Here is a 23,820-nt window from a genome sequence, read left to right as displayed (position 1 = left end):
ATTTTTATTTCAGTTTCTTCTGCAATGAAGCCTGATGTTGCTTTAGTTTGTGTTAGTTCCATATCTAAGAGTTGAAAGTCATCTGCCCATGGAAAGCAGTCCTCACTGAAAATAGTAGACATTTGACTTTATTCAGTGTTGCATAGTGAGGAGGTCCTTTGAGAATTTCCCCAGAACTTATTTTCCAAAAAATTAATCAAATACTTCCCAGGAGAGCTTTCTTCTTTTTTTCATAAGCAATGTTATTTTTGTTAGTAATAGTTAACCTTTCTAGGCCCTTGCTTCTTCTCAACCTCTGGTCGCACAAAGGATGTAATTAAGAAATGGAGACTGACCCATGAACTTCATTTTAAATCTAGTGTCTTTAAATCTTTTGTTTTCATATATGTGGCAAATAGTAGACTTTTTTTAAATGCTTTTTTGAAAGCACTAAGTATAATGTATATTCTGCTTAATTATTTCTTTTATTAGATGGTAGAGTTTATTAGTTCATGGTTTGAGCTCTGGTTGTAAACTGCCTGGATTCAGATCCTGGCCTTATTCCTGAGGTATGTGATCTTTGTAACTTCTCTGTGCGTTGGTTTCCTCTTAAATAAAAAGTAGAGATAATAATAGTGCCTACCTTTTAAGATTATTATGAGAACTAAATAAATTGATACACTTAAAGCACTTAGAACAGTTTCTGGCATATGATAGGTACTTAATAAATATTACACGTGACTTTAACAAAAGCTGCCAGGCATTTAATATTTAAAAAGTGAGAAAACCAAATCTCTGCTGCTTCTTCAAATAGCACTGTAACTGGCAATGAATACTTGAGTGTTGGTTGTGTGAATTGTAGATCAGCCTTTTTATAGTGGATGTAAATAGCTTCCTGTGTTTCTGAAGATGGAGGAATAGAAGTCATCTTCCCGTCTGGCCTCATATCAGTATATCACTCTTGACATACTCTTGACACTGTTTATATATTATTTATATTTCTGCTAATCATATAAGTGAGCTGGGTTTTTAAACATTGGTGGGGACTATGAGTATCCAGATTTGTTTTTCTGTGGGTATTCTGTGTCCATGATGTTTCTTTCCTTCCAGGTGAATTTTAGGAGTGTGTGATTTGTTCCATCTTTGTGTCTGTCCCTCTCCCCAAATTTATAGAATCAAAATAAAGGAAAGCGTATCTCCCCCCCCCCCAAAATGATGAGATTTCCATATAGGCAGCATCATGTTATTCACAGGGTTCTTTGTTGATATAGGCTCATAGACAGGGAGATGGCTAGTTCTCACTAAAGAGGACAGAATTCTCTTCATGTGGTGTGCCCACAGGACCTCCCTCCCAGTTTCTCTCTCATTGCCAGTAATACAAGTCCATTGTATAAACTCATGGGAAAATGTAGCTTCTCGACTGATAGCCACCTGATGGTATAGCATTTTGGTGTTCATAAAGCACTTTTAAATAAGTGAATTTAGTCTGCTCACAGCAGGCTAATGATAAAATATTTTTTATCAGTATTCTACAGCTGAAAAAAATGAGCCTGCATGAGTTTAAAGGAGTTCAGGGTTATATGGTAAAAATATGCAGTGAACCCACGTCTGCTGACTCCTTAAATCCTGTGTCCTTCCCATTTTATTGCTTTCTCATCAGAATCACTTGGGCTCAATAAAATCATGTAACGGGACCTGAAATAGTATCTGAGGCTGTTCATTAGAAATCATAATCGCAAAATTAGAATTTCAAATACCGTAAGATTTGACACTGAAAAGGTTACTTTTTATAATAAAAGGCCCTACTTTCTTTTTAGATATATTGTTCATTCTTCCTGATTTTATAACATCAACATTTTCTGACAAACTTTAAATTTTTAAAGATTTTTTTTCATTATATGTGTACTTTGTCATTAAAGTAGATTTCACATTGATAGAAATATTTTTTCTTTCAGTGTGGCTAGTGTTGAATAATAGTAGGCCTAGATTAAGACTCTCTGAAATTCTTAGAGTATAATTACTAGTTCTTATCCTGTACTTGGTAGGTAGGTGAGTGGACCCAGGAAGAATAAAATAGGTCTATTTTTGTAACCATTATTTTTCTAAACCTCATTCTGAGTAAGTGGCACATTTCTGTATTGCAGGGACAAATCTCAGACCTGTAGCATTGGTTTGAAGAATATGAGTGTGGACCTTTGTTACTTCATGCAGTTGTGTTCATGTGCCCCTCCTGAGTTGCCAGTGCCACAGATGCAACCACAGCTGGCTGGTGCCATATGTACAGTGACTTACTGAGTGAAAGCTCACTCACTATAGCAGATTTTAACAGGGAACCGCCTATTTCAAGATCACATTCAGTGATCAGTCACTAATGAATTCTGAAAGATGCAAATTCCTGTAGTAATACTAATAGCTATTTTTTAAAAGTAATTACTGCATGCCAGGTTGTATTTAAGTCTTCATGTTCATTTTAATTTAACTCTGACAAATTTTAAGGATGATTATTCCTACTATAGAGCCAAGAAAACTAGTAATTTGTCTAAAGTCATACAGCCAATAAGTGGTAGGGTCAGGATTTGAATTCAGAGCTGCCTGACCACTAAAATGTGTTCTTAACCAGCAACTTCCACATGAAGGATGATGAAATAAGTCATGTGTGTATACCTGTACCCATGACAGACATAATGAATTGCTCATGGTATGTGTTCATGCTCAGCTGATAATCCTTTTTAGCATTACATTCTTGACATTTGTAGTCAAACAGACTTTTAATAGGCAAGGTAAAAGTGTCTTTATTAACTTTCTCTGAAATTTCAGTGGTGTGTTGAAATTGGACCAATTTGCTTTTGAGAAATAATAAATAAGGTAAACTATTGCTTTGTTTTATAGGAAGAACAAAGATGCAATATTTTTCTATGGAAGTCTTCATTGGTGTGAACAGTTGAATTGAATTCAGGATAAATTCCACTTTAGCATAAAAAAGTCCTCTCCGTGTCAGAAAATTTTAAGGCAAGTTGATTTTCCTGATTTATAATATTTATTTGAAAATGTTCTCAAATGGATAAATGAGATAAAAAACCAATTTTGACAGTGCTAATAGAGTTCATTATAATGAAATTAGATTTTTATACAATCAGCAGAAAATGAATTTAAAATCCATTAGATTTTAATCGTAGATCAAAATACTAATCCTTTAACAATTGAATTTAATACTCTGTGTTATGTCTGTAGTTGCAGAAATAAAAAGTTGTTAGGATTACAGCTTTATTTACTTACTTAACTTGCTACTTATTTATTTATTTATTTGTTTATTTATGATTCTTTTTCCTTTCAGACCTTACTACTACTTCAACTGATGGTAGTATTTTTTTAAAATATCACGTATGATCAAACAGACCTTCCAGTGTGTCTCTTGACCCTTTGATACAAGGGATTCCCCCTCCTCACTGCAGTATTATTGAAGAGCATCGTAACACAGGTTTCAGGGTCAGCATGTTTAAGCCAGAGGACCAATAATACCCACTATAATAAATTATCATTCCTGTCTGCCACTTAGTGTTCAGATTTCTAGAAAACAGGCTCTTCGTTATTCTCCTCTGAAACCTGACACAAAACTGAAAAATAGAAAATAACTGAATATCAAAATATATTTCCATAGATAGGCTACCTCACCAGTAGAGACTGAGATATAATTTAATCCAAATTAACATGTGAGGCCCTGGAAAATTCTTTATCTTCTGTATGTATCTTTAAAGTTAAGTAATATTATACTTTAAGTTACTTATTTCCATTTGTAAAGAAATGAAAATTTTCTTATTTTCATAGTGATGTTGTTAGGCGAAGAAAATATATAATAGTGAAAGGCAGACAGTGTATTATTGTAAGAAATGCTGACTTGAATGTGCTTTTTTGAAAAAACAAATGAAGAGAAATTACTCAGTAGTGTTTCTTTAGTAACTCAACTTTTTCTCAATAACACCATTTCTGGTTTTTCTTTATTGATAAGATCCTAGCTATTCATACTTTAAAAACAGAAGACAGTACTTCTCCATAACACTGTGACCACAGACCCCACTAACTCTGACTAATGGTTATTTTGAAGTGCTGGTGGCCAGTTGAAGTTTATCATTTGTTACCAAATTACTATTATCTTTATTTTCATCCTGTATTTTGCCTGTCAAGTAGTCATATTCTCCAAAATTGGAGAGTCAGAACCTTCAAATAAAGAATTCATTTAACTAGAGGCAAGAAGGGCCTATTTTCCTTTGAAACACTTGGGAAATTCATTCATTTTTGTTTGTTTTAAACTTTAAAATCTGGAAGTTATTTAGGGTTGCCTAAGGGGTTTTTTATTTGTTTGCTTGATTGTTTGGTTGATTGGAGTTTTTGTTTTTGGATTATCTAATGACTCTCCCTGGTTCTAAAGTCTAATTGGTGCCTTTTTGTTACTTCTTTATAGTGTTTCTTTAGATTAAGAATTAGCTTTTCTGTAACGTAAGATTTTAAGATCTCCAAATAATCTTGAACCGTAGCTCACATGGCCTGGATTATTTTTTTAAGATTTTACGTATTTATTTATTCATAAGAGACACAGAGAGAAGGAGAGGCAGAGAGAAAAGGAGGCTCCATGTAGGGAGCGCAATTTGGGACGGATCCCGGGACTCCAGGATCACACCCTGGGCTGAAGACAGGGGCTCAGCTGCTGAGCCACCCAGGCTTCCCATGGCCTGGATTTTTGTTGTAATATTACCTAATGTAATTGCTGTCTGTTCTAGAAAACCACATTTTTCTAATCTGGGAAGAAGAAGGGTTTTTTTACATATATTTTATTGAGGCATAATTGATATATAATATTATTAGTTTCAGGGTACAGCATAATGTTTCTGTATCTGTATGTATTGTGAAAGGATTACCACAGTAAGTTTGGTTAACATCTGTTCCTGTAACATAGTTAAAAAAATTTGTTTTCTTGTGATGAACTTTTAAGATCTACTGCCTTAGCCGCTGTCAAATATGCAATGCAATATTAGTAACTGTCGGCACGATGTTGTACACTACATCCCATAACTTAATTATATTATACCCAGAAGTTTATACCTTTTGACCTCTTTTGCCCATTTCATCCACTCACACCCTACCTCCTACCTCTGGCAGCTACCTGTCTTTTCTGTGTATCTGTGAGCTTGGTTTTTTCCTTGCTGTTGTTTTAAATTCCATATATGAGTGAAATCATACAGTATTTGTCTTTCTCTAATGTATTTCACTTAACATAATGCCCTCAAGGTCCATCCATGTTGCTGCAAATAGCAAGATTTCATTCTTTTTTATGGCTGAACTGTATTCTATTACATATATGTCACATAGGGGGTGTGTGTGTGTGTGTGTGTCACATTTTCTTTATCCATTCATCCATTGATGGAGAGCAGTTAGGTTGTTTCCATATCTGGCCTATCATAAGTAATAACTGCAGTGACACGTAAGTGCATGTATCTTTTTTAGTTAGTGTTTTTGTTTTCTTTGGATAAATATCCAGAAATGGTATTATTGAATCATACGGTAATTACAATTTTAATTTTTTGAGGAACACTTACACTGTTTCCCGTAGTGGCTGCATGAATTTATATTCCTAGCAGCAGTGCACAGGGGTTCCCTTTTCTCCAGATCCTTGCTAACAATTGTTATTTCTTGTCTTTTTAGCCATTCTAACATGTATGAGGTGATAGATAGCTCATTGATTTGTAATACCCTGATGATTGGTGATACTGAGTGTCTTTTCATGTCGGCTATCTGTATGTCTTCTTTTGGCCATCTGTATGTCTTTGGAAGAAGATCTGTGCTATTGAGTTATGCATTTTTAAATATATTTTAGATATTAACCCCTTAACAGATATACGATTGACAGATATTATCTCATATTCAGTAGGTTGCCTTTTCATTTTGCTGATAGTTTGGTTTGCAGAAACTGTTTAGTTTGAGCTAGTCTACTTGTTTGTTTTTGCTGTTTTTGCCTTTATTTTTAGAGTCAGATCTAAAAAAATCATCTGTAGAACCAATGTCAAGGAGCTAATAGCCTATGTTTTCTTGTAGGAGTTTTATGGTTTTAAGTCTTCCAAACAAGCTCCTAATCTATTTTAAGTTATTTTTTGGTGTATGGTGTAGGATATTCTTTTGCATGTGGCTGTCTAGTTTTCCCAACACCATTTATTGAAGGGACTATCCTTTCTCCATTATACAGTCTTGACTCCTTTGTCATAAAATAATTGATGATATATGCACAGGTTTATTTCTGGGCTTTCCATTCTTTTCCATTGATCATCTGTTTTTATGCTAGTACTATATTGTTCTGATTACTGAAGCTTTGTAATATAGTTTGAAATCAGGGAGCCTAATGTCTCCAGCTTTATTCTTTATCAATATTACTTGGGCTATTTGGGGTCCTTTGTGGTTTCATACTAATTTTTAGGATTGTTCTATTTCTGTAGACAATGCCATTGGTATTTTGCTAGGGATTGCATTGAATCAGTAGATCACTGTGGATGATATGGACATTTTTAACATTTTAACAATATTCTTCCAGTCCATGAACATAGAATATCCATGTATTTATGTCTTTAATTTCTTTCATCAATGTCTTACAGTTTTCAGTATACAAATATTTCACCTCCTTGGTTAAATTTATACCTAAGTATTCTTTTTGACTCAATTGTAAATAAGATTGTTTTCTTAATTTCTCTTATAGTTCATTATAGGAGGATATTTTTATTGTCATTATTATCTCTATATAAGAACTTCTAAAGAGAGCTTTATAACTTTTTAAGTTCTGCACAGTTTTTATATTGAATGAGAAAGTTGTTTTAAGTAGTTATAAAGATTAAAATATAAAAATTAACTTTTTTCATAATTTAAATTGCTTATAAGGTTGTTTGGTGGCAGCTGTCTATGTCAGCCCATTTAAAAGTTGTGAAAATATTTTCTTCCCCTTTTTATTTATGCTTTCTCCTTTGTATTTGTCCTATTACATAAATGTTTGTATTTTTTATTTATATTAAGACAATAGATAATGAAATGTTATCTGAGGTTCATCCATCCATCAGTTGAGATCTTTCCTTTTTTCTTTTCATTTCTAGTGATTTGTAAAATTGACTTGATTGTTTATTTCTCTGCTATGCACAAATCAGACAAGTTTTCTTTTTTCACAAAAGCTTTGGATTCACATTTTTAGTATTTTCAACTGGATTTTTTTTCTCCTGTAGATGAATAATAATAAATGAGGAAACATTCTCACTTATTTTTCTCTGGTTTTTCATATGGGAGTGAAAGTCCCTATAGGATTAGGTAAGCAAAATATTTTTTAGCAGAAAAGCTTTTTTCTGTTTTGTTTTGGGTTTTTTTTTTTTTTTTTTTTTGGTCTTTTTATTTTCTATCAGTATTGTTGTTAGTGAGCATATTTATTCTGAAGTATACAAAGAAGAATAAGAAAACAGTGCTTTCTGTTGCTGGAAAAATCTTGGCCAAGTCAGGAGAGAGGAACCACATGGTCATTTTAACAGGTGAAGTTTAATATAAAGGACTATAAATATGACAGGGAATAGGAGGTGAGAGATTGATAAAGAGGTAAAGAGAACTCTGTAGAATACAAGAAGAGCAGGTATAACATGAACTTAACAGCCACTTCCCTAAGGCTGAGATAGAGTACCCAAAGAAGGGGCCCCTTGGGACTGACTTCAGAGTTTGTTGCAGAGGACCTGGCTGTGTCTCTCAGTGCAGAAAAGTCAGTGTAGTGTCTTGTTGATGGAACTTACCCGAAATCCACCCCCCTGGAGCTTGCTGAAGATGCATCTTATTAGAGGCACTCCACTATAAAATCACCCAAAGCTGGTGCTGGGGAAGCTGCTGGGTCAGCTGACCTCTCTACAATTGCAGGAGCTGGGCCCTGGGGAAGCCAGGAGGGAACAGAACCCTTCCCTCCTGCCCTCTCTAGTGTGTCTCTCCAGTGCCCTCTCTTGACAAAACTTTACATGCTGCAGTTGTCAAAGAAAATCTGTTTAAGGACTCAGATCCATTTTCAGAGCAGGCCAAAAGGATGAATTTGGAGCTGAGAGGCAATAGTTAATAACCAACATAACCTGCAAGATCATTCATGACAAAAAATTTTTCCTTTCCCATGACTATGACAGTCTGTGAAATAGCCTGATTTCATTTCTACTAAAATGTCTCTAAGAGGCATATGAATTGTTAGGCATATCAGTTTATTTAACTTCTAATGAAATGTATTACTACTTTGTAATTAGTGTATGTCTATTCTCCTGATAAATCCTTAAGAATCTGTGTCACTATAAAAGCTGATTTTTATTTATTATTTTTTAAAAAGTGCTGCTTCATTTCTTCATGCTTCTGACCTATATTCATTAGACTATAAATATCAACATACATGTTACACAGGCGATTGGAAGCCACCTGTGAAGAATTTATTCTTGGTTTAAAACTGTTTTTGAAAATATCTCTAGGAACTTGTTATTCACTTAACAAATACATTTTTTAATTTAAAAAAAATTTTTTTAAGATTTTATTCATTCATGAGAGACACAGAGAGAGAGAGAGAGAGAGAGAGGCAGAGACATAGGCAGAGGGAAAAGAAGGCTTCCTGCAGGGAGCCCAGTGTGGGACTCGATCCCAGGATACTGGGATCACTCCTTGAGCTAAAGGCAGATGCTCAAGCACTGAGCCACCCAGGTGTCCCTAATTTTAAAATTCTTGACATTAACATAACTAGATTGAAGTGTTATGACATTCTGCTTTAATATTTCTTATTGACAAACAAAATTCATGAGCTAAAGAAGACTAGACTAAAAAGAAAAGGAGACTCCTGGCTGGCTGTTAGAGGAGCATGAGACTCTTAATCTTGGTCATGAGTTCAAGCCCCGTGTTAGGTGTAGAGATAACTAAAAAAATTTTTAAAAACTTAAAAAAAAAAACAAGAAAAGTTTATAAAACTAAGTATGGATCCCTGAGTTAGCAGCCAAACAAAGAACATGATTTTAATTTGTTAGATGTATAGAAACTAAACACTTAAAATTATTTAAAACTTGAAAGCACTAGCCAAGAGTTATGTAGGTCCTGTGGGAGAACTAGCAGAAAATATCTATAGGTAAACCTGTGTTGTGCTGGTTGTACCCCACATCACTTCCAGGGAAACAGGGACATTAAATGGATACTGGGTTAAATTAAGGATATTGATCTACCTATCAGAAGAGCCTTTCACCGTATATGGTAAGTTTGATCTGGCCCCATACCTGATGACTCATGTTAACCCCTTTGTAGTCCATTATTTAGAACAACTAGTTTATGTGTGGCTTCAGTAGGTATATCCAGAATTTCTCAGTAAGACTTCTCTCAAGAGTTGAATCCAATTCTGATAAACCTGAAGCTCTCCTCCATCATGGCAAAGTGAGATTATTGTCTTCTACCTGGTTTGATTTGGCCACAGTGGTAAAGTAATGTGGTGTCTTTAAATCAAGTAACATTTACAGGTGGTCTTCTGGGTCATAGATGACATGGAGATGGACTGCACAAAGGGAACTGGAGAGCTAGACTGTGGTAAATGACTCCAGTTTGACCAACATATCTGCTTGACAAAATTGGTTACAGATTACAGAGTACTAGCATTATTCTTTTAAAATAATTTTAATAATATCAAAAAACATCCCACATGAGGTGAGCTTGCTTTTTAAAACTAAGACATAATTATCACAAGTTCAGTGAATAATAATTAGGAGTGAGTTTAGGAATGCTAAACTGATACTTTTAAAAGAAAGTATGGCTATTAAAAATAAGACTTTTTTGGTGTGTAATAAACTGATACAGAAGACATTTCTAAAAGAAAAATTACAAATACAGTTTGAGAAGTTGCAAATTATGAGTAAGTATATATTTCCCAAATTGCCTACCCTAATGGGTTCAGCACTCATCTATATGTAAAGTATGAAATTATATATTAAAGAAAAATGTAGTCTCATTACTTTGTACTCATAACTCTTAGTGTAATAGCTTTGGGTTGCAGCAAAATCCAAACTTTTGCCTCTAGAGTAGACTAAATAATATGTGTTCTTCATGCATAGGCTTATGTAGAAGAGAGAGAGAGAGAGAGAGAGTGTGTGTGTGTTACTAAACTGAGTTTAAAAAAAAGATACTTTATATTGTAGAAACATTCCCAAATGTAGGAAAAGATTTATCATTTTATAGAAAAGCAATGAGTTGTTATTCTTTTAAAGGGATGTTTGGATGAGGTAAAAATCTACTACTTACTTTAATACTGCATTTTTAACTTTGATGCTTTAGATAATTCTCCTGTAAGAGGGAATTTCATTTTCTTGATATCCATTGTTTGGTAATGTTTTTTAAATTGTGTCTCTGGAAGTACCTCAGGGCTGAAGCTTAAAATTTTTTTTAAAAGATTTTATTTATTTATTCATGAGAGGCAGAGAGAGAGAGAGAGTCAGAGACACAGGCAGAGGGAGAAGCAGGCTCCATGCAGGGAGCCCAACATGGGACTTGATCCTGGGTCTCCAGGATCATGCCCTAGGCTGTAGGCAGCGCTAAACCGCTGGGCCACCGGGGCTGCCTGAAGCTTAAAATTTGCAACTTTATGGCATTTGTCTGAGATGCAACAGGAAGAAAATGAGCACAAACATCTCATTTGTCACCTTATATAGTAAGAATGAATATTACCTTATATGGCAAAATAAATAAGGATTTTAAATCTTTATACTGGATTATCTGGGAGGACCCTAATGCAATCATATTTATCCTTATAAGAGAAAAGCAGAGGGAGTTTTTGAGACAGAAGATAATGAGGAAATGTGACCAGGGAGGCAGAGATTGGAGTGATGTCAAAAACCAAGGAATGCCTGGAATCACCAAAAGTTTGAAGAAGCAAAGAAAGGATTCTATACTAGAACCACTAATGGATGCATGACCCTATTGATACCTTGATTTTGGCCTAAAAATCAAAACTTATTTTTGGATGTCTGGCCCCCAGAACTATGAGAGAACAATTTTTGTTGTTTTATTCCAAGCAGTTGTGGTTATAGCAGTTCTAAGAAACTCTAATTCACTTAGTTCATAGATTGATTGAATCTTTTTTTCCCCCTAAAATTCATTATGTTAAATTAATTATTAACTCAAATGTGATGGTATATGGAGGTGGGACCTTTGGGAGGTAATTAGGTTTGGATGAAGTCATGAAGATAGAGCCCATATGATAGAACTAGTGTCTTTGTACGCAAAGGTCAGGTGGCTATCTACAAACCAGGAAGTGGGCCTTCATTGGACACCAGATCTGCTGGCAATTTGATCTTAGACTTCCTAGACTCCAGAACTGGGAGAAATAAATGTTTTCTAAGCCATCCAGTCTATACTATTTTATTGTAACAGCTCAAACTGACGGAGACACTTGGAAATGAAACAAATGCAAAAATAAAATGTAAATATAAGATTAGTCAGCCATATAAGAAAATATTTTACAGAGATTGACTACTTTTAAAAAGAAAATACTGTATTTAGTGATGGTGATAAGACAGGTATCATCATACATTGCTGTGAAAGTGAAGAAAATTTGGCAAGGTGGAACAAAATTATGGAGCCATTAGAAACTATTTTCGAAGAATAAGGTAAAAACATGATTACCATATAATACTAAGTAAAAACAGGATTTAAAATTTCATTTATATTAAGGGGGCTCCCCTAAGTTCTTAAGATCTCCTTATATATTTTGGATATTAAGCTCGTATCAAATATATGGTTTACAGCTATTTTTTTCCCATTCTGTAGGTTGCCTTTCACCCTGTTGGTGTTTTCCTTTATTGTTCAGAAGATTTTTAGTTTGGTATACTCCTATGTGTCTGTTTTTACTTTTGTTGCCTGTAATTTTGATGTCATATCCAAGAAGTTATTGCCAAGCCTAATATCAGACTTCTTCCTTAGGTTATCTTTCAGGAGTTGTAACAGTTTTAGGTCTTATATCTTTAATATGTTTTGAGTTGATTATTCCATATGGCATGAGATAAGGGTCCAGTTTTATTTGTTTTCATGTAGACATATTTTGAAATCATAGAGTGATAACTTCAATTCTATTCTTCTTTCTTAAGATTTTTTTTTTATATCTGTGGTCATTTCTGGTTCCATGTGAATTTTAGGATTGTTTTACTATTCCAAGACTATGTTGAATAGAAGTGGCAAGAGTAAGAATCCTTGCCTTGTTCCTGATTTTAGAGGAAAAGCTTTCAACTTCTTACTGTTGAGGATGATGTTAGATACGGCTTTTTATATATGGCCTTTATAAGTTGAGGTAATTCCCTTTGATATCTATGGTGAGAGTTTTTATATGAAATAGTGTCAAATTTTATCAAGTGCTTTTTTTTGCATCTGTTGAGATGATCACATGATTTTTATCGTTCACTCTTAATATGGGATGTCCTTAGTAATTGATTTTTGTATTATGAGCCATCTTTGCATTCCAGGGGTAAATCCTACTTGGTCATAGTGTATGATCCTTTTAATGTGCTTTTAAATTTGGTTTGCTAGTATGTTGTTGAAGATATTTGCATCTGTGTTCATTAAGGGATATTGGCCATAATTTTCTTGTACTGACTTTGTCCCACTTGGTTATCAGGGTAATGCTGTCCTCATAAATTGAGTTTGGATGTATTTGCTCCTCCTCAGTTTTTTGAAAGAGTTTGAGAAGGATTGGCACTAATTCTTCTTTAAGTATTTGGTAGAATGACACCAATCAAACCATCCGGTCCTCGGGTTTTTGTCGTCAGAAGATTCCTGATTCCTGAATTAATCTCCTTACTCATTATTGATCTGTTTGTATTTTCTATTTCTTCTCATGATTCAGTTTGTATGTTTCTAGGAATTTATCTACTTCTTCTAAATTGTCCAATTTGTTACTCTATAATTTGTTTATAGTAGTCTTTCATCCTTCGTATTTTCTTTGGTATCAGTTGTAATGTCTCTTTAATATCTATTATCTATTAAATATTTATTTATTTGAGTCTAATCTCTTGCTTAGTCTAGCAAAAAAAAGTCAATTTTGTTAATCTAAAAATATTTTGATTTTTAAAAATTTTCTGTTCTCTATTTCCTTTATTTCTGGTTTAATGTTTATTATTCCCTTCCTTTGCTAATTTTACACATAGGGTTGTTGAGCTAATTCCTTGAGATATAAAGTTAGGTTGTTTATTTGAAATCTTTTTCTTTAATGTGGGTGTTCTTTGCTTGTACTGCTTTTGTTGTATCCATAAATCTTGATATATTGTATTTTCATTTGTCTCAACATATTTTCTCATTTCTTTTTTGCTTTTTGACCCACTGGTTATTCAAGAGTGTTCTCTTTAATTTTCATGAATTTGTGGATTTTCCAGTTTTTCCTTTGCTTTTGGTATCTAATAGCATTGCGTTGTGGTTAGAAAAGATACTTATTACGATTTTATTCTTAAATTTGCTAACTTTTGGGGATCCCTGGGTGGCGCAGCGGTTTGGCGCCTGCCTTTGGCCCAGGGCGCGATCCTGGAGACCCGGGATCGAATCCCACGTCGGGCTCCCGGTGCGTGGAGCCTGTGTCTCCCTCTGCCTGTGTCTCTGCCTCTCTCTCTCTTTCTGTGTGTGTGACTATCATAAATAAATAAAAATTTAAAAAATAATAAAAATAAAAAAAAAATTGCTAACTTTTTTGTGACTTAACATGTGATCTGCACTTGTGAAGAATACATTTCCTACTGCTGTTGGGTAGAATATTCCAGACATGTTTTAGGTCCTTTTGGTCTATAGTGTTGTTCAAGTTCTGTTTCTTTATTGATCTACTCTGGATTATCCATCTGTTGTTGAAATGGAGCATTGAAGTTTATTGTATTGCTGTTTCTCCCTTCATTTCTATCAGTGTTTACTGTATGTTTTTAGATGCTATGATTTTGAACACATGTATAATTATTATGTCTTCCTGACCTATTATTATTATATAGTGATCTTGACTCTAAGAATATCAGCAAACGATTGGACATTTATTTGATTAAAGTTAAATGTGTTTTTATGATTCACTGTTTAATCCACTTTTACAATTAACCAGCCAATTGCTGTAATTCTAGCTGTAATGGATAAGAAACTTCTGCTGGGTGTTTCTGGCCTTGGAGCTTAGAATTATCTAATCTAAAGATTAGATTTGAAAGTCATTAAGTCATTAATAACATTAAACATTTATTAAGCATCTATTGCATGTTATTGCCTATCAACATGTAGCTAGTAATTGATACCACGAGAATGACTTTGGTCATTTAGGGAAAAGGTATAAAGAAGTGGCATAGAGGATAGAGCCAGAAAATTAGTGGTTAATATTAACATGAGAAAAAAATAGCCCATAGTGATGACTATTAGAGAGTTACCAAATGAATGGGAAAAGCCATGGAGAATAGGATGTAAATCAAGACAGGAGAGTATTTGGAAAGGAATGGTCAGCAGTGCCAACACTGTAGAGACATCAAAGAAGGTACAAAGAAAGAGTATATTAAGTATAAAGATATGACCCTCTACTCATGAGATTCTTTGGTGAACTTGTTGGAATATGTCATTGATAAAGGGAGGACATATGATAGTGGAGTTTGTGAGATAAATGGAAATGAATTCTAAGAATATGAAGCCATGACTAAACTTTTTTAATATCATAAAAATGTTTCACTTAGAATTTTATTCTCTTTCCCCATATTTTATGGGATTATGGGTGATTTTATTTTCCTAGAGCCTTTGCCCATTTACTGAATATTCTGTAATGACCATATTTTACCTTTGTAATTGAAAAAGAAAATTGTTATGTATCTAAAAGATACAATGATGTGCTGTAGCCTTATTTGCTAACAAAACAATGTTTTTTAAACAAGAATTTTATGAACTGCTAAGGACTTTGGCCTACTATATACATTTTTCCTTGGGATTTCCTTTGGTGCTACATGGAATAAGAAAGACTATAGTTTAGAAGGTTCTAAATCCCTAGGTAATCATAAGGGTCTATGCTGAACTGTAATCCACATACATGAAATTATAAAAGCCTGCTCTAACCCTTGAATTTTACTTCTACCTGTGGCTTACCGTAGAGTGGCAGTAAATAGAGAGGATTGAGCTCTACTTTACCTAATGGAATTGAAAGAGATTGAAACTTTTAATTATCTGCTGCTTATTGTATTATATGAGAGGTGAGGTGAGTGGGGAAGAGTGTTTACTGACCACATATTTTATGTAAGACAGTATGATGAATTAAGGGTCTCTTTCTCTCTAATTTGATTGTAAATATATATGTTGAATCCTGAAGGAGTCCTGGCTTTTTCCTTAAAGCCATATTTGATAGACAAAACTTAAAGTTTAGCATGTAAAACTAATTTAAAAAGCAGTATAAATCTTTACTACAGTCTTTAGCTGAAAAATGTCCAGGAATGGTTATATTTATAAAAATTCTTGAAACTGAAATTTCATCCAGTTTTCTCCATTATCTCTTACTAGCATGATACTTGTTCACAAATCTCTCTTCTCCCAGGAACTGCATCTCCTTCACTCCTTCCTTACTGCTTGAGTCAATTGTTAAGCATATTTTAGCCTCCCAGGCTATTTCAGTTTTCCTGTTCTCCATTACCTGTATTCAGCACTAAGGGTAAAGGTGGCAAGCAGGATCCATGCTCAGATATGGTTTGGGTAGGGAGATAATATTGCAAACACAGGCACTATTTGGTTTTTATTGTTTTTTTTATATCCTTATAACAAATACACAGTAAGTGACCAGTGCTTTGCAAACCCTGTTTTTCATCTCTCTGGGGAAGAGTGACCTCTGGTGGCTAAAACAAAAAGCCCCAGGTTCAAGAAACCTAAACTTTAATTTATCTCATCTGTGCTCAAATTGTGTGCATATGTTCATGTTTTGTCACATTTTGTAATGTTCTATGCACTTATTCCAAATAAATCAGTATCTTTTACCACTATGTTTAAATCCTGATCTTTTGTTACTCTTGAGCTGTGCCCTCTGGATTCATAATTGGCCTTAATTTGAGATCTAAAATAATTTCTTAATAAAATATATTAATTGTAATTATTAACTTAACTATATATATAAAATTATATATGTAATTATTAATAAATTGATTAACAATAATTACAGTATAATATATAACAGTTATAACTTAATATTGATTTAATTACATTTTCTTAACAAGACTATCTCCTTGGTACTCTTAAGTTATTAAAACTTAAAAACTTTTCCATTAGTTTACATTTGGATTATCCTTATTAGTGATTGTTCTAATTAGAAAAATGGTGCTCACTTTGGCAGCACACCTACAAATTAGAAAAACAGTTTTACCTACTGGTTAAAGAAGCTGTCAGTCTCAAACTATGCTGTCTGATTTATACTCCAGGCTACCATTTATCTTTGAATCAGTCCTACAACCAATATTTAATTGGGTTGCTTCCTCAGAGATATTTGTCCTTACCTTGTTTAGTCTGTCACTAAATGGCAACCAAATTGTCAATTTTGTTTTCATATCAGTCTTCACTAGTTTGGTCATTTGTGTCTCACTTTGTTTGGAAACGATGTAGGGCAACTTACAAAGTGGCATACTATAAAAATGGTCAAAATAAATTTTAAAATAAAAATGAAACAAAAAGATAAAAGTATCTTGGGCTCAGTTTATAAATTTTTTCAAAAGTGATTTTAGTCCATTTATTATCTAACATGTAGTTGATAATCAGTTATGCTGATTAATATGGTTAGACTTAATAATAAAATAATTCTTAGTAAATTTTCCTCATGATCTAAAGGATACTTTATTGAGGAGAAAAGAAAGAAAACTATTTCTGTAGCAGTTTAAAAATCTACATTCTCATGCTTTATAATCCTGGGTAGGAAGAGTGTAAGAAGCAGAAATGAATCTATTCCACAGAATTGTACTTGTTTTCAAAGTACTTTCTGTGAGGTTCAGTAGAATGAATTTTTAAAAACGCAATCTATATAAGATGGATTCTGTTCTTTTGTAATCCAGTATTGAGTTTTTGTCTGTCATACACAGAATTATTTTTATGACCTGTGATGCTCTGCAGAACTATTACTAATGTCATAGACATTTTTGCAGAGGTGTTTGGTATGAAACAAAAATTTCTGTGTTACTCTAAATGTAGTAGAAAAGTGTATTATTCTAATAAATAATATTTAACTTATTTTGTAAACCAAGCAGGTATCTTTGAACTTCTCTTTTTTCCCAAATTAGATTTTAATTAATAAGCAGCCCCAGGTTAATGTCTGCAGCAAAGAATTCAAAAAGGATATTTTTCACACATACTGTTCAGACAAGTACTAAGTTTTCACTGTTAATTGTGTATCACAAAATATATACAAACTATGGCACAAAGAAAGCAATACTATCAAAGCCAAACTCTGCTTAATTATTACATTTCTTAGACCATTAACCACTATTCTATTGATAATCTAAGACATCTTAATTTCATAAATATATACTATTCTGGTGTATTATTTCCTATAGGAACATAGTATTTCAGTGTCCTGTAGTAATAAAACAACATAGATATTCTATAGTTGGTTATGTACTAATTCCTCAGTATTCACAAATAATGTTTTTGCAAAATATCAGTACTGAGGAAACGATTGTGTAAAATACAGATATTCTCTATAATAATAAGGATTTTTGAACTATTGGCAGTAAAAATGGCAAATAGTTGATTGAGATATTTTTAAACAGAGGGCTGGAAAGTGAATGTCTGCTTCTGATGGTGGCTTAAGTGGAATCTGAATGATTACAGTGGGGGTGGGAGAGCTTGAGAGAAGATGGTTTAATAGGGATTTCAATATCAACTATACATGTAAACCACAGCTATTCCTATCATTATTGAAAATATTTCTTATTCAGAGAAATTCAAGAAGTCTGAAAAGATGCCTCAGTGATTTGATATGACCTATATGTTTTATTTATAAATGCATTCCAAATAAATTTACCAAAGTATCTTGCTTCTCATCATCACATGCTAGTTTAATGAAATCTATGTTTCTTTATGTGTAATTTAAATTTATGTGCATGATAGCAGCAGCCTGCAGCATAAGAAGGAAACTTCCCATATCCCAGGAAAGCTAGTACTAACATGGTCTTGGGAAGTTTGGAAATTTTATGTCTGGAAAACTTCTGGTTTTAGGAATTTTTCCATTGAGCACGCTTCACTTGAAAAGATCTTTCCTTTTACGATAGTCTGCAATGTTTATTGACCCAACTCATCTATTTTAGTGATGATCTATTCATTTATTTTCATATGTAAAACTTTTAAATGTCTTTTTTGGAAAAGTTGTGGAAATATGTATGTTGCTGCTTCATTTTTCCTAAAAGGAAGTAGGAGAAATTTGAGTCATTAATATAAAAACAATTCTATGTATGTTGTTAGATTCACAGCAGGTTTCTCAAAATCATCTAGGTAAGGAGCTTTGGAATGTTTATTCAAAACAACTTCTAGCCCTGTTTTATGTAATGAAGTATATCCCAAAGTCAAGTCCTAGGCCTCATGGGAAACTTTCATGGCTTAATCAAAGGTTCCTTTGGGACACGTGAATTTTTAGAAGGGAGAACAATAACAAAAAAGGATTTGGAAATTGCTACGTTAGTGTACAGCAAAGAATTTTGAAGAAAATATTTCCTGGCAATTTTTGTACCTTATTTACCTGTTCATTATAACGTAAGGTATTTTTAATCCATAAAACCTCCAAATCGGGATCCCTGGGTGGCGCAGCAGTTTGGCGCCTGCCTTTGGCCCAGGGCACGATCCTGGAGACCCGGGATCGAGTCCCACGTCGGGCTCCCGGTGCATGGAGCCTGCTTCTCCCTCTGCCTGTGTCTCTGCCTCTCTCTCGTCTCTGTGACTATCATAAATAAATAAAAATTAAAAAAATATATTTTAAAACCTCCAAATCTATTAAAAGTCAAAGGTGTTAGGGAGGAGGGCGGGGAGTGGGGGTGAATGGGTGACGGGCACTGAGGGGGGCACTTGACGGGATGAGCACTGGGTGTTATTCTGTATGTTGACAAATTGAACACCAATAAAAAATAAATTTATTATTAAAAAAAAGTCAAAGGTGTTAGATAGATTTCATTCACATATGAAATGCCCAGTTGTCTTTACCCTTCTGTAATTATTTAAAATAGGATTAGTAATGAGAATATCAGCTGAGAAATTCTGTTGATATTTGAAATGCCTGGGGTGCCAACATAATTAAACAGCATATGTACACACTTTGGCCCCATTCCAAAACCAGCGATTACGTGTCTAACATTAATCCCATGCTTCTACAAAAGCTGTTAGAGTAAACATCTGGGATCTTTTACTACCTAAACTAAAATATTACATAATCAGTTAAAGGAGCTTCTTACCCACAGATGTACTACAGAGAGCTGTTTATGTGTGTGATTTACTTTAAAGCACACATGGGTTAGGAACTAAACACATATATCACATACTTCTGCCATCCTTGAAATGTGACTCTTCCTTGAAGACAAAAATAAGGACAGCGACGTGCTTGCTTTTGCAGCACATATACTAAAGGGAAAAAAAAGTAAGGACAGTGTAAATGTTGCTAGAGAGTTCAGTTTGACCCCAGATACCCTATAATAAGACTTTGAGTCAGTTGGAGATCAAACTCTTACTGAAGTTCTATGGCTCAGCTCTCAAGCCGTTGTAGAATTTGTTGGAGCTCCTTTGATCAAAAGAATTTAATGTCTGGTTGTGTAAATATTGAAGCTCTAAGTAAAACTTGTTACCCTTCAGGTCATAACAGAAACCTCAAATTGTTTATAGCATTCTTTTTTTTTTTTTTTTTTTTTTGGCTTTTACAATAGAAAATGACAAGCATAGTGAACTTTTCCATATCTTTTTAAATCTTTCCTCTGTGTTCCTCCTTCATGCTAAGATACCGTCTCACTCTTTCATCCTAAAGCACATTAACATTTTCAAGAGTAAAATGATTTATCTGTAAAAATGACATTAATATAATTATCCAAGGTTCTGTTTTAGAGGGGAAACTAATAACATGAAGGGCTATTGATTTTTTTATGACAGACATAAGATGAAACTGAAGAAAATAATCTTCATAGAAAGAGATAAACTTAAAGGGCTATGTTTTTTTTTTAAAGTGGATTTCTTCTTTCTTTTTTTTTTTTTTTTAAGATTTTATTTATTTATTCATGAGAGACAGAGAGAGAGAGAGGCAGAGACACAGGCAGAGGGAGAAGCAGGCTCCATACAGGGAGCCCGACGTGGGACTCGATCCGGAGTCTCCAGGATCACACCCTGGGCTGTAGGCAGTGCTAAGCCACTGCGCCAATGGGGCTACACTTTTTAAGTGTATTTCTTTGTGGACACAAAAACTGTTCCTTTGTATTTAATGTGCAGACTTGCCGGGTCCCTCTGGGAAAAGATTAAGAGCAAGGACTGGAGTCACACTCAGTTCAAATCCCTGCTCCATGTTGTACTATTTGTATTGTGTTATTAATTTATCTAATAAATTAACCTTTCAAAGCGTCTACATCCTTGTTTGTAAAATGGGGGTGATAATATTTTCTCAGTGGGTTATTTTGGGTTAGTATATGTGCCTGGCATAGAGGAAGCTCCCGGCATCTGCTGGTGTGTCTTTCCCACCACCATCGCATCAAGTAGAGGCCAGATGATGCCTAGAGGCAGGCCTGGTCAAGTGGGTAGGGAGGAGGGGGATATTCTAAGCAGAGCAAACAGTACCCAGTGGGGCAGAAAGATAGGGCTACCTCACAAGGGGAAGTGTAGTTGAGGACAGGCTGGAATGAGGTGGAAAATGGTAGGAACTTTATCCTAAAGTTAGTGAGGAATATTAATGGATGTAAGCAGGAGAGGCCCAGATATATACTACTAGTGAGTGGATAAATGAATGGGGAAATGAACTAAATGGCTATTGAATAGATTTGAGCTGAGGGAAGAAGCTAAAATGAAGAGGTTGTCGTGATATCTGCTGTTTAGACTGAGTTTGAGCCTTATGGTTAGAGGAATGAGGTTATGGATGGTTATGGATTTCTTCAAAAAAATTTTAAGTGTATGAATAAGTTCTAACCAAGGTGATATTATTCTTCGCCAGCTGTGAAGATAGGGACTATGTGTCATTAGACCATACAGCTTAATTACACAAGAGTAAAACTAGCTAGGCAGTAATGCCCACAGAATAGGGCTCAGTGCCTTGGTACAGCCTTACCTTTATTAACCTTACCTCCAGGAGTTCATAATTTTTATCAGTAGTATTGGACAATTGGGAAAATGCCATTAAACTTCTTAGGGAAATACTGGAGTAATTAATCTTCATAAGCCTCAAAAATAGAATACAGTTCATAGCAACTAACCAAAGTGTTGTAACAAGAAGAAAATATCCAGAAAGGTAAAAGCAATCTGCAAGAAACCAATTGGAAGAACTCTACAGCCTGTGAATCTGCAAATAGGTACTTTTTTTGTTGGATGGGCTTTAACACAATTAAGATTTAATATCACAGATTTTAAGAGATTACATGGAAAAGACATAATTTGGACCTTATCCCATCCTTGTTGGATTTTTCTCCCTCTTCAGCCCTGCATTTTAGTAAGGAAGTAGGAAGCAGGAATTTTAGTGTTCCCTAACTTGAAATATAGACTATAAATATAGGAGGACAAGGACTGGGAATTACTTAGTCTGCCAGAAAAAAAAAAAAAATGCTTTTCTCTAAGAACCTTATTTGATCATTTCCACTTTAAGAGTTTTAATTTCAAAAGTAGTAAGAGTGATAAAATCCTGGAATAGGGCATGGGAGTATTTCATCCTACCCCTGTGGACTCAGGGATCTTGACAAATCTTCTCTCATCCCCCTATCCCAACCACTGCTGTGATTATCCCTGTTGCCCACCGTGTTCACAGAAATGTGTGTCCTGTCCCTCTGGTACTGGGACTAAAACAAAAGAAGGATCCCTGACCTAGAGGATCTATAGATCCCTTCCAGGGCTATGGGTCTGTATCCTTTCAAATGCATGCAACTGCTACTAAAGAAGTATGATGGGAAAGTAGATAGGAGACTGCCCTAAAACAAAAAGGAGAGAAGCAGTTGAGCCTGGTGATAGAGCATCTATATTTCAGTGAGTTACCAACATCGCTCAGGAGTACAGCAAACTAAACAGACTAGTTATGAGATACAGAATTCAGTGTAGCCTCGCTCTGTTTTCCTCAGAGTTTGTTAAATTACCTCCTTTTAATAGGCAGCAGAGAGAAATAGGAAGGAAACAAAGACAGGAAGATATCTCAGCCTTTCAAATTAAACAGTATCAGTGATAAAATACTCTTCCTCTCCTCAGTGTATCACTGCCACCACTACCAATGCCCTCTCCTTACCTTCTTTGCTGTGCTCTTACAAAAGTGAACTCTTTACAGATAAATTCAAAATTCCATGTTATTTTCTATAGTTTTTGTATTTTGTACTTATTGGAGGTAGAAATAGGGTAGAGATGAACATATTTTTACTACCAGTATCCCATTTTATTCTATCTCTTGTCAAAATTCCATCCCGTTTTTAAAAATTTTATGACCAAATCGTATTTGATTCATAGTTTTTTGTTTTTTTAGACGTTTAGGACTGAAAGTTTTATTAGACATTTAACACTTTTAGTTTATTCAGATTAGCACTTGAAATACAAACTTTAGCACAATAAATTTAGGTAACCATTTATCAAAAGCAAATATATTTTATAGCATGGACAGCCTTTTTATGGATGATAGACTGCCCTTCTATATAGGGCAGCAGGGCAGGGGGATGCGCACCCACGTTTGTACACACACAAAGAGATACATGAATGGGATACAGGGAAAAGAGCTTCAGAGGAGTGGCAGTGTCCTGAAACCAAGAGCTGTCCCTAAAGGTCACCATGACATGCTTGTTTCCCAAGAGTCAGACTCTAAAGGAAACTAATTCCAGCCAGGTTCAGTGTGGAACAATTTAAAGTTTTTTTTTGGGGGGGGGGGCACCTGGGTGGCTCAGCACTTGAGCATCTGCCTTTGGTTCAGGTCGTGATCTCAGGATCCTGGGATCGAGTCCCATGTCAGGCTCCCTGCATGGAGCCTGCTCCTCCCTCTGCCTGTGTCTCTGCCTCTCTGTGTCTCTCATGAATAAATAAATAAAATCTTTAAAAAAAAATAAAAAGAGAGGCAAGTAGATTCATAATTAAACTCCATTCTGGGACTGAGCTGGAGTGACTGTCACTTGTATATATTTAAGATCTCACCTCCTTTTTAGTGTATTGTCTTTCTACCTTGTATGCACCTCTATCAGCTATCATATCGAGTTGTGATTGTCTGTAAACCTCTGGATTTGGCACACAGATTGAACGTGGTATATATGCTTTGGGTGAATTAATGCCACTAGTTCTCTTTATAATGTTTTCTCTGCTGTTCTATACCTTTTTCTTAGAGAAGGTTTGTTTCAAGATGAAAGTCTCAAAGGAGAACATTCTCAACTGCTTTGGAAATGAACTGACTAGAAGTTAAAAAAAAAATGCAGTAAAGACCACAAAGATAAATAAGCTGAAATATGTGATTTTGATAGTTTTCTGAAAGTATGTGTCTCCTTCTTAATCAATTATGAGCACCCCAGATCCTGCATACTTACTTATTTGTTCTTATAATTTGTGCTTAGAACCCCAACTTCTGAGGCATGTTGGAAAGCTCAAAAATATAGAACTAGATATATGGCTTTTAAGTGTATCTTCAGTGACTCC

The 23,820-nt window shown here is 34.5% G+C and overlaps 1 protein-coding gene across 6 annotated transcripts in view; it reads left to right on the top strand.

The window, feature by feature from the left end:
* Positions 1-23,820, top strand: part of RASSF8 (Ras association domain family member 8) — a 124,061-nt gene that overhangs the window by 63,852 nt on the left and 36,389 nt on the right. For 5 of the 6 annotated variants that reach the window (XM_072798605.1, XM_072798603.1, XM_072798607.1 and 2 more), the window contains one exon: positions 2,869-2,988. The exons of the other annotated variant lie outside the window; for it this stretch is intronic. The gene's annotated coding sequence lies outside the window, so the exon portion shown is untranslated. The remainder of the gene's footprint in view (positions 1-2,868; positions 2,989-23,820) is intronic. 6 annotated transcript variants of the gene reach the window in all.

Source organism: Canis lupus, chromosome 25, assembly GCF_048164855.1.
Source record: "Canis lupus baileyi chromosome 25, mCanLup2.hap1, whole genome shotgun sequence".
Taxonomy (NCBI): domain Eukaryota; kingdom Metazoa; phylum Chordata; class Mammalia; order Carnivora; family Canidae; genus Canis; species Canis lupus.
This window is presented reverse-complemented; position numbering and strand designations above follow the sequence as displayed.